Below are 16,141 nucleotides of genomic sequence, written 5' to 3'. Positions count from 1 at the left end.
GACAAAGAGCGGCGCGATAAGAATCGCAATGCGAGGAGATATTGAATGCAAGCCGTGGTGAATCGTTCAAGATCGCCGAGGGAATCGTATGTACTCGTACGTATCGTATAATCGTACGTAAATATATCATTCAGTGCGGCTAGCATGAAAAACTTTCGAGTTCAAATCGTTTGCGTGCTCGAATCGCCATCAAAAGATTTAGTACGAAAACTACAACAGCGCCCTTGTGAACGTGTCGTAAAATGAACTTAGTATGAGAAATGGTTGAACGAAACTTATTTTGAGAATCAAAATTGTCACGTTATCGTTTAATTCGAATTTTGTCGAATACGCAAACGATTCGAAGACGAAATTTGTTCATGCTAGAGGTACTGATATAAAGAACTTTGGGTCTAATATACAATCATTAATATAAATAAAAAATAATTAAGATATGAATTCTAAAATATAATTTAGATAGAAAAACCTATAAAAGTTAAAGGTAAACGAATCCCATAAGGCTTAAAGATTATAAGGCTGGGTTGCACCATCTTAGTTTATTTTTAACAAACGTCAAAAATGTATCAAACTCCATACAAAAAGCTCCGGTTATCTTTATAGTTATGGTTAAAGTCAGGTGGTGCAACTCAGCCTAAATAAATCTTTAAATAACTTAAGTCACCTTTAAAAAAAAGCATACCGTAGAAGTTACTAGCAAGAATGAGCTTTAATTAAATAAACAAATAGAATAACGTAGTAGAATCTTGAATAATCTGAAAACGTTTGTAATTAAATAATAAAATAGTAAAGAGGCTAGGGAATTGGCGCTATTTTGAAATATCTGGCTGTCTAGCCAGATATTAAAACAGACAGACATCCTCTTTTTCTTCGTGCCTATGTATTCCCCAAGGCACAAATAGTCAAAATTAAAGTAGGTACACTAGACCGAAAAGAAAAAGAAAAGCTTCTATTCAAAATTACCTAATTATCGAGCTTTATAAAACAAAACATACTGAAAAAAATTAAGTTATACAGGGTGATTTAGCGGATAAAAATGATTAAAGAAAAAAAAATTTTTTTCTTTACGTAGTACCTACTTACATCGAATAAGTTACTGATTCTGAATCGCTCCTAAAAATTTGGACACTGATTGCAAAATCATCCTGTAGGTTTTCAAAATTACCTACCGAGCTTTATGAAACAAAACATTCTGAAAAAAGTTAAGTTATTTTATATTTATTAAAAAACTAAAGCTTGCATTAGTTTAGTCTTAAATTTCATAAATCTAGGTCAGGTAATTTGGAAGTTATAAGATTTTCTAACCGACCCTTTTTATTTGCGGTCCGGTATATTTCAGTTGGAAAATAAACAGTTAGAACCCGCAAGTATTTCTAGACATGCGTGTCGGCTTCCCGTCTACTCAGGTAAGGACGGCACATCGAGGTAAGCGTTGTGGTACCTTATCTCGTCGCAATAGGGTCGAATTTGCCTCAAAAATGTACTGTCTGATGCGCTGTCAACGGTTTTAACCGCAAGAATATTGTAGTGTGGTCGTTTTATTTTTAGATTTTCTATAGGTATATTTGCATTTCAACACCGACCCCAATCATTGTCAAAGTACGGCTTAAGGCTGAGATTTAGTTTCCCACAGTGTGGTAAAAATAGGGATAAAAAATATTTGTATTTTGCATTGATTTGTTTTGTGAATGACGGCATGAAGCGGAAAACTTATGACGTTTTTTTATTAAAAGCGAAACGTAATTATGAACATGACTTTTGGAGATAGTAAAATATAGTTTTGTTTTGAAATTAATAAAAGCAAGCTTAGCAAATAAATGAAATATTAAATTAATACATAATTACATATAAGTAAGCTGTTTATTTTCTGAATAAAACAAAATAAATTATATAAGGCAGAAAAAAACACTGAAACCTATTTCAGGATTAACGTTCATCAGTTGTTTTAGTAGGTACAATATACAAGCTCTACGTAATTTAGATAAAATTTACTGGATGTAATCCCAAACATTTTTTATCAGTATTATTTTCATAAATGTTAACTGTATTTGCAATGCGAATATTTATTAGTACATTAAGCTTAATCATCCTCTCACAGAAAAAACTTTTTAAAAGAGTAACTAGTTAGTAAGTAGTTCTAATTTTAGAGTCAAAAATATACTACAGCCCTACTTTCCCTAACATATCGTATACACTAACGAACTATTAATAGCGGAGCAAATAAGACTAAGGAAGCGCTGAGTGTTGTGCATGTCTAACGCATTAGCGGCCGACTTCAAACTAATCAAGAACGGCGTAGCCCGCGTTACGCGTGTATGTATGTAATTTATCAGCGCTTATTCCCATATAGCAATCTGTAGGGATGTTCTAGTACGCAGACTCCGGTCCTGCTCCAGCCAGTCGGTTACCGGAGGGAAGACGAGGCGGACGCCCCGTGACGTCACGCGGACAACTCTCTCGACCAGCGGACAGTGCATGAAAGTTTCGAACAAGTTACAGTTGTTTACGTAGACCAGGATTTCTGTTGGAATGATTGAAATCACTTGAAAAGTTACGGTAAGTTCAGTGTTTTATAATTTTATGAATAAGGTGAAGTGATTTTTTTTGTAAGAGGAAAAGTTTCTATTTACCTGAAAAGGTTTACCTGTTTCTGAGTGGAAATGAATCCTTTTAAGACGGTGCGCGACTCGCCAAAACTTCCCCTCGGCAAACTTTGCGCGGCCAATATCGGTGGACTTTTACTTATAGATTGATTAGAAATTTAACTCTGTAAAGAATTAATTACAGGCCTACGGGATTCCGAACCAATTTAACAGTAAGCTTCTCAAGTTTGCAACGAGATTCTTAAGTAAAATATTGTGTTAGAGTTTTGTTATTAATATTTTAAGAAGAGACACGTGCGGTACATGTTGTCATGAAACTTTCATCGCCACTTAAATCTCTGCACCCTCTTTCACCGGTGAAATAACACAAGTTTATTTTAGCTACGACGAAAGTAGATAATAAACATAAGCCCATAATACGTTACAATAATTTCAGCTGTAAAACTTTTAGGTCACACGATATACGGTTAACCAAGCGACATAAACTATCTGTAGACATTAAGGCTACGAAACACTCAACAAATCTATTTTCTGATCTGTAACCCGTTTGGTTCGGTGTTTTTCTATTTTAGTACATAATGTGAAGGGATAAAGTGCATATTGTGTTATGATGTTGGTGGGTATACCCAAAATGACAGCTCTGACACTCGACACTCGTCAGGCCCGGGTCGTATCTCGAGAGTGACGGATAAGAATCATTTGTTGGCGCGAAGTGGAGTATATCAATGTGGTCCAGACAGCAAAAAAGTCGAACATTGATTTTTTTGGACGCCGAGGTCGATTTATTTTGTTTATTGTCTGTGTTGATCGATGAGAGCTAACTTTGTCAACCCAGTTCAAATAAAAAGATGTAATAAATGTATTTTATGAAAGCTCTTTGTAAGACCTTTCCTAAAATTGAGGTAAAATAAACAATTTTACTCATTGAGCTTTAATTTTAAAGTATTTTAATCTAAGCAGTATGGAAGCGAAAATTACCTACGTTGAATGAATGACGTAGAAAATTTACAATACTTTAGCTAAGTATTTTCTCAAAAAAAAAACAAGCAGGTAATGCTGATTCCGTCGTCCGAGTAAAATTTAACTAAAATTTAACCTCATTTCTTCCGTAAAAGTTAATTAAGTCTTTAAACTCCTACATTAATCACCAGAGGGTAATTGAGCAAAATCAATTTCGGTAGCTCAAAATTAAATGTTTTCCCGAACAAGTTTGTGATATTAGTCTTATCAAGTTACTGTCTGATTATAATTGAGTTTTGGATCAATTCTAAACCAACTTTACTAACAGTTCCGTTGAAATTCCGTTTAACGTGAAAATCTTGGGTTGTAGTGAAAATTTTAATATGGATTTAGCTAACTTTATCTAAATAAAATATACATTATTTGTAGTTTATATGCCTGTATTTAAATCTATACTCTGTGTTAACCAAAATTTAAAGATCGATGCGGTCTTAATTCAGAAATCTGACTCAAAACTTACTTATAAAATCGATTAAATAAATTTCACGTCAATCATCTAGGCCTAAACTCATCAAAGCTTGTGTTGTAACGACAAGATAATAAAGATAAGGATTAAACCCTAAAAAGGTTGTTAAGAAGTTCACAGCTTTCATATCAACCTTAGCATAAATAATACACTTGAGTAGGTACGAACCAAGGTTTGAGCTTTGTTTTAGAATAAGAGTTAGAACGTGTTAGTTTATATCTAACTCAATTTGAAAGGGAAATTTGACTTGTGAAAATGTAAATTACCTAGTTCTTTCTTCTATTCCATTTTGAGACAAAGCCCTAATAACAGACTGTACCTAATACTCGTAGTCTCTATGGGCCAAGTTCATTTTACTTGATATACACAAAGAAACCCAATTTCGGGGACAAACTAAGAACAAAGTTTAGACGTCAAAGTGCGTCGCAAATCATATTACGTCAGATATTAGAAATCCAAAGTGCTAAACAACTTTGATATATGAGACGTAGCTAATAAGCTGTTTCAAAGAAGCTTTGTTTGGCATCTACTACACTCGGCGTCAAAGAAATCGCACCTCCCGCGACAAGAACTTTAAAGATTTTCTTCTGAAACAATCATGGTGCTCCACAATTAATAAACTTAAAAACTCATTTTTTCATTAACAGTCACCATAAAGACTTGAAAAAACCAATAACTATTGCCCGTCACATTTAGGACCAATAAGACCAATTTTTGTGGTTATAAAACCAAATAATGATCTCACGTGTCCTTTTTGACAGATGGATAGCGATTAATCCCAATTTAACAGTTTTATAACCATAAAAGTTGGCTCAAGCGTAGGTATCTACTTGTCGCTTTAAGAAGAGACTGTGGATCCTTCTAAAGACACATTTGTGGGGTAAAAACCTTTCCTTTAATGAAATGAAGTTTAGAACTTGGCTTTCAAATGGAACCAATATTGGTGAGAAGTGGGGATGCATACGCTTGAAAGTGCTTGTCGCGGGAGGTGCGATTTATTTGACACCGAGTGTATTATATAATTATGAACCAAGTATTTAGGTTGGGTCGTATTCTGCTTTATGGGCGGGCAACGGCACGTTTTAATTTAAATGAAAGAAAAATCAAATAGGCTCATGGCACTCCGGGATCGTTGTTTACCAATCGTTGAGTCTACAGACGGTTCTGAGTGCTCGTTAATTTGCATTTTGGAGCTTGTTACCGGTTGCTAACGGTTATTTTAGATGAGCAATCGTTATTATTCATTTCCCTGCAGACTACAGAATTTTAGACGGCCGATAGTTGGGTTTAATTTGTATGAAGAATCAGCCGATGTAATGTGCTCACTTTCATACATGTCTATACTAATTAACATCCCGACCCAACTATCGGCCCACCAAATGCCGGTGGTCTGCGCCTAGGCTATAAGTTTTGTCTAAACTAAAAGTTATTTGAATGAATGAACTACATATAATGGTATAGTTATAACACAGCTGTCACGCAAAATAATAGTTAGCTTTATGACGTTGCCTTTTCGTGTCTGTAATGTCCCAAAAGATAAAAGATACAACACTTTATTAACCACTTATATAAGAAACTCCTCATTTTCCTGCCAGCGAGTAAAAAATACCATAAACTTAGTTTAGCGAGTAATTCAATAGAGTTGCCAATATTGACGACGTGAGCATCTTTTCCACTCCATTCGCTGAAAACAAGATTCTAGCACGGATTTTCATGTGAAAAACATTTTCTAAGTCAGTCAAAGTTCCTTCTTTGAATGAAATTGAAAGATATTATCAGAACTTTACGACTATAACAGCTCCTAATGGCATTTTTAAAGCACATAAGCTTCATGAGGTCTACTGCTTCGACGTAGCGTGACATCATGGTTGATTAATTACCTATTTCAAAAGAAATATTCCTAAAAAGTTAATCAAATTAAGGCTGGGTTGCACCATTTTACTTTAGCTTTATCAAACGTCAAAAATTTGTCAATAAGCACCGGTTATCGTCATAGTCACGGTTAAAATAAGGTGGTGCTACTCAGCCTAAGTAATCGTACTAAAACTTAATGAACATGTAAATGTAGAGTCATTTTAATACCTCAAATGATACCAGTTTTCAATGCAGGAATGAAAATGTTATTTCTAAAAGATATTCCTCCCACAACATGCGCTTTAAAATACACTCGCGGCGTACTTTTATTTCCTGAAATATGTGCAGTGATTGTTTAGAATGGAAACAGTGGGCTCCGCGGAACAAAACAAGTTCCAAACTAATACAGGGTGTGTTACAATTGAAACTGTACGATGTTCTGTTATTGTTACAAAACAGTTCTGTAGCGATTAGAATATCATTCTGATAATTTGCCATTTAAATATCTTTCACCTGTTACCGAAAGCTTTGGTAATTTATCTAAACAGATACGGTTATGATTATTATTTACATGCCTAATTAATCTTTTGGTATTGTTATACAGTGTGAGTCACGTTAAAGTGTACATATGAAAATAGATGAAACTAGACCTATTTTTATCGACAAAAAAGAGGTCAAAAAATTTTTGAGATTTTTTTTTAATTTTTTATCGAATTTTTTTTCTTCCAATTACTTATTGTAAAGAAAACGTAATAACTTTTAAACTAAGCGGTATATCCTGATAAAATAAAAACATTAATAATGCTAAATAACAGGCGATAATAAAAAAATACATAAAATACACAAAAAAGGCCTACAAATAATAAAAAATGATACTTTTTGAAAAAAATCTGCTAAAAAATTCGTGTTTTTTTGGTTATTTGATAAATTTCTCCAAAAAATGCCCCTATAACCGGTGATTTTTATTACTTTGTATTATTCTCTATCGTATTACCTTCGTAACACCAAAAATCGCATGTCTCTGTCCCTATCACAACGTTTGCAATGATTGTTTGAACTAAGCCTCTCCGGGCGCGCCATTCAACGCTTCGTTAACAACGAAACTGAAAATGGCTCTAGATTTGTAATTTTGATAAAGACAAGTTAGATTTTAAATAAAAACAAAAGATTTCGAAGTAAAATAAGCATTTTAGTTAAAATTAAAATTGTCTCTACCTGTAGCGGAGAATAATGTTGTGGCAGGCCTTTGTTCAAACGATCATAGCAAATGTTGTGATAGGGATAGAGACATGCGATTTTTGGTTTTACAAAGATAATACGATAGAGAATAATACAAAGTAATAAAAACCACCTATTATAGGGGCATTTTGTTGAGAAATTTATCAAATAACCAAAAAAATACGAATTTTTAAGCAGATTTTTTTCAAAAAGTCTCATTTTTATTATTTGTTGGCATTTTCTGGGTATTTTATGTATTTTTTCAGTATTGCCTGTTATTTAGCATTATTACTGTTTTTATTTTATCAGGATATACCTCTTAGTTTAAAAGTTATTACGTTTTCTTTACAATAAGTAATTGGAAGAAAAAAAATTCGATAAAAAATTAAAAAAAAATTTAAAAAAAATTCTGACCACTTTTTTGTCGATAAAAATAGGTCTAGTTTTATCTATTTTCATATGTACACTTTAACGTGACTCACACTGTATAATTCCGTTAGGTTTATCCTGATGCGAATCAGGATTAAACTTTTTGTTACACTTGTATGTAGTTACGAAAGATCTCGCGTGAATTGTAGTCCATCCATATAATGATAAAACTACTAAGCCGGCTATACTATTTTTAACCCATGACGACTGCTGCATTAAAACTTAGTAGTGTGACTTCTTTTTTAGTTTTAGCAGGTGCTATTTTTTAAACAAAAATGCCTGGTTTCATATGCCCTGTCATTTCAAACGACGTGAAAACCATAAAGGCACATATTAGTATTATTTTCTAAGCTAAAAATCTTATAGACACAAACGTTTATTTTTACAGTATAATCGCAGCGATTCGTCTAATAGAAAAACCGCTAATTTCCGGCCGTCCACTGGCCGTCAGATTACGAAACGCGAGCGCGTGCGATGTCGACTCCAAATGATCCATAAACCTAAACTGACAAATTGATGGCCGCTGATCCCTGGGCCGATGGATTTAGATCGTTTCTTCAATCGATACTTATGGATCAGTATGATGATATGAAGAAGATAAAATATATCTAATATAAAAAAATTAAATCCATCGGCATAATTTTTATTTTTTTAATCGATTAACTTAGGTCTTAACCTCAAAAAGAAGTTGCCTCGAAGTTTTTAGCCATACTTACTTACTCTTTATTACTACATAATATTATGTTTATATTGTATGAGTTCTACTGGACCTATATTTTATCTTACTTCATAGAAGAGATTAAGCTTAGAGATTAGATTGGCACTTAATAGATAATGAATACTATTTACTGTTTCAATTAGGTCAGATAAACGATAAAAACTTCAATGATTGTTTTAACAAATTACTTAGCAAGCCAACAAAATAATTTCTCCATCATCACCAAATTGTCATGTTAAATTATTCAATAATATTTATTCAGAAGTAGCTTGAAAGATAAAACAAACATAAAAGAAGCATCAAAAATTAATGACGTTTAAATATGAAGCGGTCATTCATTAACTAAATTAGTTTATTCATCGTAAATGTAGCACAAAATGTGGAAAGATCCAATGGCCATTGAATAAAATGCGATAGTGGTTCACGCAATTTCAGCCATAATATTGGAATCCTTATATTTGACTAGCTTTCCGCCCGCGGCTTCGCCCGCGTGGAATTTTGTCTGTCACAGAAAAACTTTATCGCGCGCGTCCCTGTTTCAAAAACCGGGATAAAAACTATCCTATGTTCTTTCCCGGGACTCAAACTATCTCTATGCCAAATTTCATCAAAATCGGTTGCGAGGTTTAAGCGGGAAAGCGTAACAGACAGACAGACAGACAGAGTTACTTTCGCATTTATAATATTAGTTGGGATTGCAAAAAGTTAATGCTGGACCTTAATGAAGGTTTAAATAAGTTCTCCTTTCTAAAGGCCTGATTCTGCGGTTTATAAACTCACTTTTCAACGTTATTGAGCCTTTTTATTTACTGGGAATAAATTGACTGTACGATGAATTTATATCAATTGAAATACTCATTATGTATTTGGACGTATCACATACTCGTATTTAAATTAACCAATGTCAAACACGTCTTAAATTGTGAAACTGACCCTAAAATGTTCAAAATCGGCAAAACTGATCTTATCTTTCCTAGGGGATAGGTATGGACTTTTATTAATATTTATAATGCCAAGATGTTGATCATTGACTGTCTGGTCAGCTAATCCATTACAAAATCATTTTAAATGTAGAGAATGAGAAGATCTACGGTAAAATAAATAAACAAAATACTTTTAAAATTTGTGTACATGTAATATAAATATCAATCTGCAAAGTTGTTTTTTCATTGCAAATATTATATAACAAGCCCCCGTTTCACCACCTGCCAAAACCACTTCCTAATCTGGATGATTCTTAAGAAGCTGAACACTCCGACGTCAGTTCAAGAGCTTAGTAAAAAATGTAATTACGTCAAGTTTAATATCAGTGGGGAGGGCCGAGGATATTGCTGACGTCACTAAAGAATCCCATTACAATAGAGCGGGAGCGATTTTATCAATATTGGGAACGAGAGAAGAATACTAATCACCCAATCTCAAATTACTCCGGATAACAAAAGTGTAGTCGCTATCTGAGACCATTTTTTCAGAGTACAGATTAACCCTTCACTTGAAGCAGTTTCCTTGTCCTTCCTAATGGCTTGCCCCAGAGTTTTTTCCCTCGTTTTATGCAGATACGCGGGCAGGAAATGGGTTGGAGATTTTTCCACATATTGAACTTGTGATAATAAGTAGGTATTATGCAACCCATGTTACTTTTCGTTGGAGGAAATTTTTGATGGAAACATCTTCGTGTTTGAGTATTTTAAAGAGAATTTGGGGGGAAAACTTGATGGAAGATGTTTGCTAAATTAAGAAAACAATAAACATGTACTTAGTTATTAAAGTTTCTTAGCGGTTAGAGTCGTCTCTCAAACTAAATTATCAGTTCAAACGGAAGAGCAATAGCCCGGCAAGCGAAAGGTTCTGGATTCGGTTCCCGCCTTAAGCAGTTCGATTTTTCAAGTTACTTATAATAAACAAGTGCTTTTGTTTATTCAGTAAACAAACTTAAAAATATTTTAATTATTCGCGCGTAAATGACATAAATAAAAAAATAATGGGCTAGTGCTAGGAATTTTACTGAAAATTCACAGTTATTTTGAATTAATTAATTTCGCTAATTGCTATGGAACACCGAAAGTTCCCAACCATGTTCAAGAATAGAGGGACGAAACTGTCTCAGCATATCGTTTGCATACCACTTCAAATTGTTTAAATCTACGTGAAAGCATTTCCAACGAAATCTTGATGCGCGTAGCAGTGCCCCAAAACAATGGAGTGCTCATAATTTGGGATATTGTTCCTTGCAATGTGAAAGCATATAGATTTTATACGAGTACGTAAGTGTGCGATTCAACAAATAAAACGAAATAATATTATTTAAAAAAATAGAGACGTAATAATGGGACAAAGAAATTGTATTTAGTTGTTTGAAGCAGATGGAAAGTAGAGTTAACGATTAATATTTTATTTAATTAAGAAAGATTGTAAACTTTCAATCCAGGGTCATTATTCTGAAATATTCTGTGGGCTAATTCAAATGCATTTGTCGAGAGTAGAAATCGTCTGTCAAATAATTTTCTAGTAATCAATTTTGAACTGACTGTCAAGGTAATACAGTTGAAAATTGAATATCAAAGCCAGACTACGCCTAATGTCAGATCAGCCGATGGTAGATGCCAAATTTCCAATATCGCGTACGAAGACGGAGAACTTTGTCAATATAGTGGTACATAAGGGTCATAATTAGTGGATGCCGACGATTTTCGCGCTGTCATCTCAACGACTGCCCACCCTTGTCGTTAGAGCAGTCGACTGGATAGAAAGCATGGAATTAACATGGTGATTGATAAACTAGGTGCAAATAAGCATAGGTATTTTATAACCACAGAATGCTTTTTGCTTAAATTTGAAAATAAAGGATATTGTTCTGCGTCCATACATCGTTCGCCCCAAGACCCCCAAGCAATGAAATAATGATTTTTATATGTGAAATTACTTAACGATTGTCACCTTATACTCCACTAGCTTTTCGCTCGCGGCTTCGCGCGCGTGGCCTACATTAGGTAGGTACCTACATATTTTACGGAACCCTATTATTTTCCAAAATAAAATTTAGCCTGTTACTCGTGGATAATGTAGCTTTCGAATGGTGAAAGAATTTAATAAAAACGGTCCAATAGTTTTTGAGTCTATTCATTACAACCAAACAAACAAAGTTTTCCTCTTTATAATATTAGTGTAGATACTTAAAGCACGGATAAGCGGGAGATTCGTTACAATAGGAAAAATGCTTCAGATTTTGAGGTTATTAGCATAACAGAAGTACATTTCCATTTTCTATCTTCTATAGGTACTTATAATAAATCTGTAGAGAGGTCAACTCTGTACATGAAATATATTTTCAAAATAACTATCAGGGGGTGATACTGATGCCAAAAATGCAATCAGTAAAATTTTTGTCTGTCTGTCTGTCTGTATGTTCCTTATAGAAACAAAAACTACTCGACGGATTTTAACGAAACTTGGTACAATTATTCTTCATACTCCTGGGCAGGTTATAGTATACTTAGGAATTCCCACGGGAACAGGAATTAGCGGGAAAATCCTTTTGTATGAAAAATCTAAACCGCTTAAGTTAGACGCTTTAAATTTCGCACGTAGGTACTTTAGTAAACTAATTCCCACGGGAACTGGAATTCGTGGGAAAATCCCTTTGTATGAAAAATCTAAACCGCTTTAGTTAGACGCTTGAAATTTGACATGTAGGTATCTTAATAAACTTAAAGCTTAGTTACAACAGGATATTGCAAAATTCCCACGTGAACGGGAAAAAACATTTGAACGAAAAAATCTAAACCGCGTAAGATAGATGAAGGGGGTAAAACGGGATCCACGCGTACGAAGTCGCGGGCGGCCGCTAGTTGCTAATAAAACTATTTATTGTCAAGAATTATATGTATAATAATGCGAATTCCCGTTCCCGTGGGAATTAGTTTACTAAAGTACCTACGTGCGAAATTTAAAGCGTCTAACTTAAGCGGTTTAGATTTTTCATACAAAAGGATTTTCCCGCTAATTCCTGTTCCCGTGAGAATTCCTAAGTATACTATAACCTGCCCAGGAGTACCTATGAAGAATAATTGTACCAAGTTTCGTTAAAATCCGTCGAGTAGTTTTTGTTTCTATAAGGAACATACAGACGGACAGACAGACAGACAAAAATTTTACTGATTGCATTTTTGGCATCAGTATCACCCCCTGATAGTTATTTTGAAAATATATTTCATGTACAAAAAATAATAATCTAGTAGTCTTAGTTCCAAAAAACAAAACAAAACAAGCTTTCATTGAGAGCAGGGAGATAGTGTCAAAGTAAATAATTCCTTAGATTTACACCAAAACCAGCTGGATTGTCAACATAATTGTTGTTTCGCTCATGCCTCCATTGCGCTGTACCATCGACTAGTTTCTTACAATCGAATCGGGCCTGGCTGTCCACACTGTCCAGGGTTGAACCACAGATAATAGCGGAACATTCATTTCAAGACAACCCGCCATGAGAATGGCAATTCAGAAGTTTGGCAAGGCTAGTACTTATTCATAAGATTGCAGAGCAAAATGTAGGTACTTACCGATCGAGGTGCTGCCCATTGTTGTGTATAATTAAGTTGCTCATTTTCTAACACCATAGAACCACCAGCCGAGCCTTGGCCGAGCCACACAAAAACAGTAAATCCCAGGCTGAGTATGTCGTTATTGCAATCAATCAGAGTCCGTTTGAATAGCCAAGTTTGTAGTTAATAAAGTTCCGAAAATAAAAGCTAAAACACAAACGAATCACAAAGAAGGATCAAGCAAGACAGCAACACAGCAAGAGTGAGTGAGAGAGAAAAGGTGATGCGAGTGAATGACAATTTGACTAACAAATAGGGATGTCCATTTAGAATAGACATAATCGATTAAATTGATCGTTTTTGAAAAATTTTATTTTTAAACATTGTGTTGCTATAAATATTTATTTTATTTATTTAATAGGACAACCAACAAGACATACACTGGAAGACAATCAATATTTACAACGTATTAAACTTAATCTAAGTGCTGCCTTAATTATAGGTTGCCACGGCATGCAATAGTGGACTTATACATAAACAGTGTATACACTTAAAGAAAAGAGTAAATATGTAAATGTAGGTAAATAAATGTGATTAAATATACATAAAATGCAATAATCCACTGAAGCGCTGCGGGCGCGGCGGATCTGCGCCCGTCTAAAGGTCTAATGATTAGACTCTAGTCTAATCGATCATACCATTATTTACTTAAATCGAATTAAAAAAGCGCATCTCTGTCTCTGCTCTGTCAATATACTCAATATGTCGGTGACTTTGATTTCGTTTAAATACTTTTAAAATATTTTTTCGAACTGCAACTTGTCCGATAGGTTTGGACACTTGCAAGTAAATAAATAAAATATACATAAAATTATGGTACATACTAACGGCCGAATACTGAAACACTACTCAAATCTGTCACTCAGCTGACGGGCTCCTAAATTTAAGTATCCTTCAATTTTAAATGGTATTCTCAAACGCTACTCAACGGATTTGAAGCCGTGATCAGCTAAGCAGCTCTCAAATGTTTACATAATGGCAACATTTACCAAAAAAAGTATGTTTTCATTTACACAAATGATAACTTTACGTCTTTTATCCATTACACGCAGCATCGTTTGGTTATGTATTGTCTTTTATGGAAATATACTCAATCAACTTAACATAGAACAGTTTATTTTTAGTTTCTATTATATATAAATCTCGTTTTATCATATAAAAAAATTAATGCTTGCATTTTTATTTAATTAAAAAAATAATTTTAAATGTGATACTTTTTATTGTTGAAATCTATTAAGTGGCGATCGTGGACCGAAACGTAACCACAATTGACATTTATCATTGTTGACTGACAGAGCATCAAATTGACAAATCAACAACTCTTGGAAATGCTGCTATAGATGACCCACGCTGAACTGTCCCACCAAACTCAATGACAGGGGGGCGCTACCATCGTTCAACTATATGGTTTCCAACATGGCAAAAATCGGAACCAGCGATTCGGTATTGACGGTGGCGCCCCGCTGTCAATGTCATCGATAGGACAGTTCAGTATTTTGGAACTATATGCGATGTCCCCTTATTCCTCAGAAATAGGCATGTTTATGTAAAGCGATTTCATAGCAGCTATTTTGGTTGTTACTTCGTGCACTATACGATGCACAGTTGGCTGTTAGATGTGGAAGATATCACCTAGTACACGTTCATAACTTCCCGTTGCGTAGAACAGTAGGGTTATAATAAGTATTTGGTCCACTGGTTGTATGGCATTTGGTGAGGGGTTTCAAAGAGCTTCCAAATTAAGAATCCAGAAACAACACCGTTTCTTTAGAGACGCGGAACCTCGCTCGGAATTGCATGTCATTATAATAATATTTTTCAATAGCGTTCAGCCTTATTGCGTTCCTGCGATTAGATCTAGGTATTTCCTCGAGGCTCGAAAGAAATGATAACGATGACACACATTATTTACCACTATTTAGGTCGATTTAGGTATAAGAATAGGATTTAAGATACCGCGCAAGCACTCTCAAATTTAACAGCTGCTTAAGACGATTTGACAGTTGTTTGAGTAATGCTTAGCGTTGAATGGCGTTTCAGTATGCGAAAATTCATTTAAGTGGCGTTTGAGTGCAACTTAATTTGAGAGGTGCTTAAAAATTGAGAACTGCTCAGATATTGTTTTGAGTATGCGAAATGTAAGTTTAGGAGCTGCTTAACTATTTGAGAAGCCGTCAAATATTTAAATGGCGTTTCAGTATTCGGCCGTTTGTCTGCTCGATTGCATTGATGGTAAGGAGCAATGGTATTATCTATAATATCATTGGTAAGGAGGGACTGTTCTAAATACATATTATGATAGTTGAGATGGTTGAGAATATTTCCGGGTCGATCGCTTCCATCTTCGGCCTAGATAGTACCTACCTACCTACTTATACGCCAAACTATCTTATGATTGTTATGCATTGTTAAGTAGGGTTATAATACCTAATTATGATTGTTATGCATTGTAAGTAGGGTTATAAATAATTATAATTGACATAAGCAGCAGGTCGGTTATTTTTATTTAGGCAAATGTAATATTTTAAAAGACAATACGTACGATCAGATATTAAGATCAAAGATAAAGATTTCTGCTGTGAAAAAAAATATAAAACAGCTAACTTCTATATCAAGTTCCAACGTCGCTATACGTACTTACCTACTTAATGCTACTGGATTATACGTTCATAGCTCAGAAGTTTAGTCCTTTTTCAGCAGTGTTTAGTAAGAATATTATTACAAATGGGCTTTTAGGGATTTTGTTCACATGGAATAAACGACAAAGTTCTTAGTTACTTATCCAATAGGTAGTAGTAACATATATGTAGAAAACAGGAACTTAGATGCCAACGAAAGAAAATAGGCTATCAAATGTTGTTTTGGGGACTAACCTTTATAAAAATATCACATTTAAAAATTCATACCATTTGTTGTTATTTAAAAAACAATGTCAATTTTGACGATTAACTGAAAGTCTATTATCTATGAATATAGTAGCGATATATGGTATCCAGCGGCAATGGCAGTGCAAAATTTTGACAATGACTGTAGTTATCATACTTCGAGTTTGTCCATGGAGACGGCAAAAGTCCTTTAGTTGGCCATAAAGTAAACTTAACGGAAAATGTTACTTAATTGATACCGAGGCGCAACCTGGAAGCATTGCTAAGTGTGCTCCTCGTTACTGGTTCATCGTTCGTCATCGTCATTGTTCGTAAAAACCGGGTCGCGGCAGGCAAATAATAAAATTAGT

General features: G+C 34.4%; 1 protein-coding gene across 1 annotated transcript in view; it reads left to right on the top strand.

Annotated features, from left to right (window-relative positions):
* Positions 1-2,395: 2,395 nt before the first annotated feature.
* LOC135073941 (chaoptin) overlaps positions 2,396-16,141 on the top strand; it is a 35,356-nt gene continuing 21,610 nt past the window's right edge. The window contains exon 1 of the mRNA XM_063968199.1: positions 2,396-2,553. The gene's annotated coding sequence lies outside the window, so the exon portion shown is untranslated. The remainder of the gene's footprint in view (positions 2,554-16,141) is intronic.

Source organism: Ostrinia nubilalis, chromosome 8 (genome assembly GCF_963855985.1).
Source record: "Ostrinia nubilalis chromosome 8, ilOstNubi1.1, whole genome shotgun sequence".
Taxonomy (NCBI): domain Eukaryota; kingdom Metazoa; phylum Arthropoda; class Insecta; order Lepidoptera; family Crambidae; genus Ostrinia; species Ostrinia nubilalis.
The sequence above is the reverse complement of the archived record's forward strand: the minus strand, read 5'-3'. Positions and strand labels throughout refer to the sequence as shown.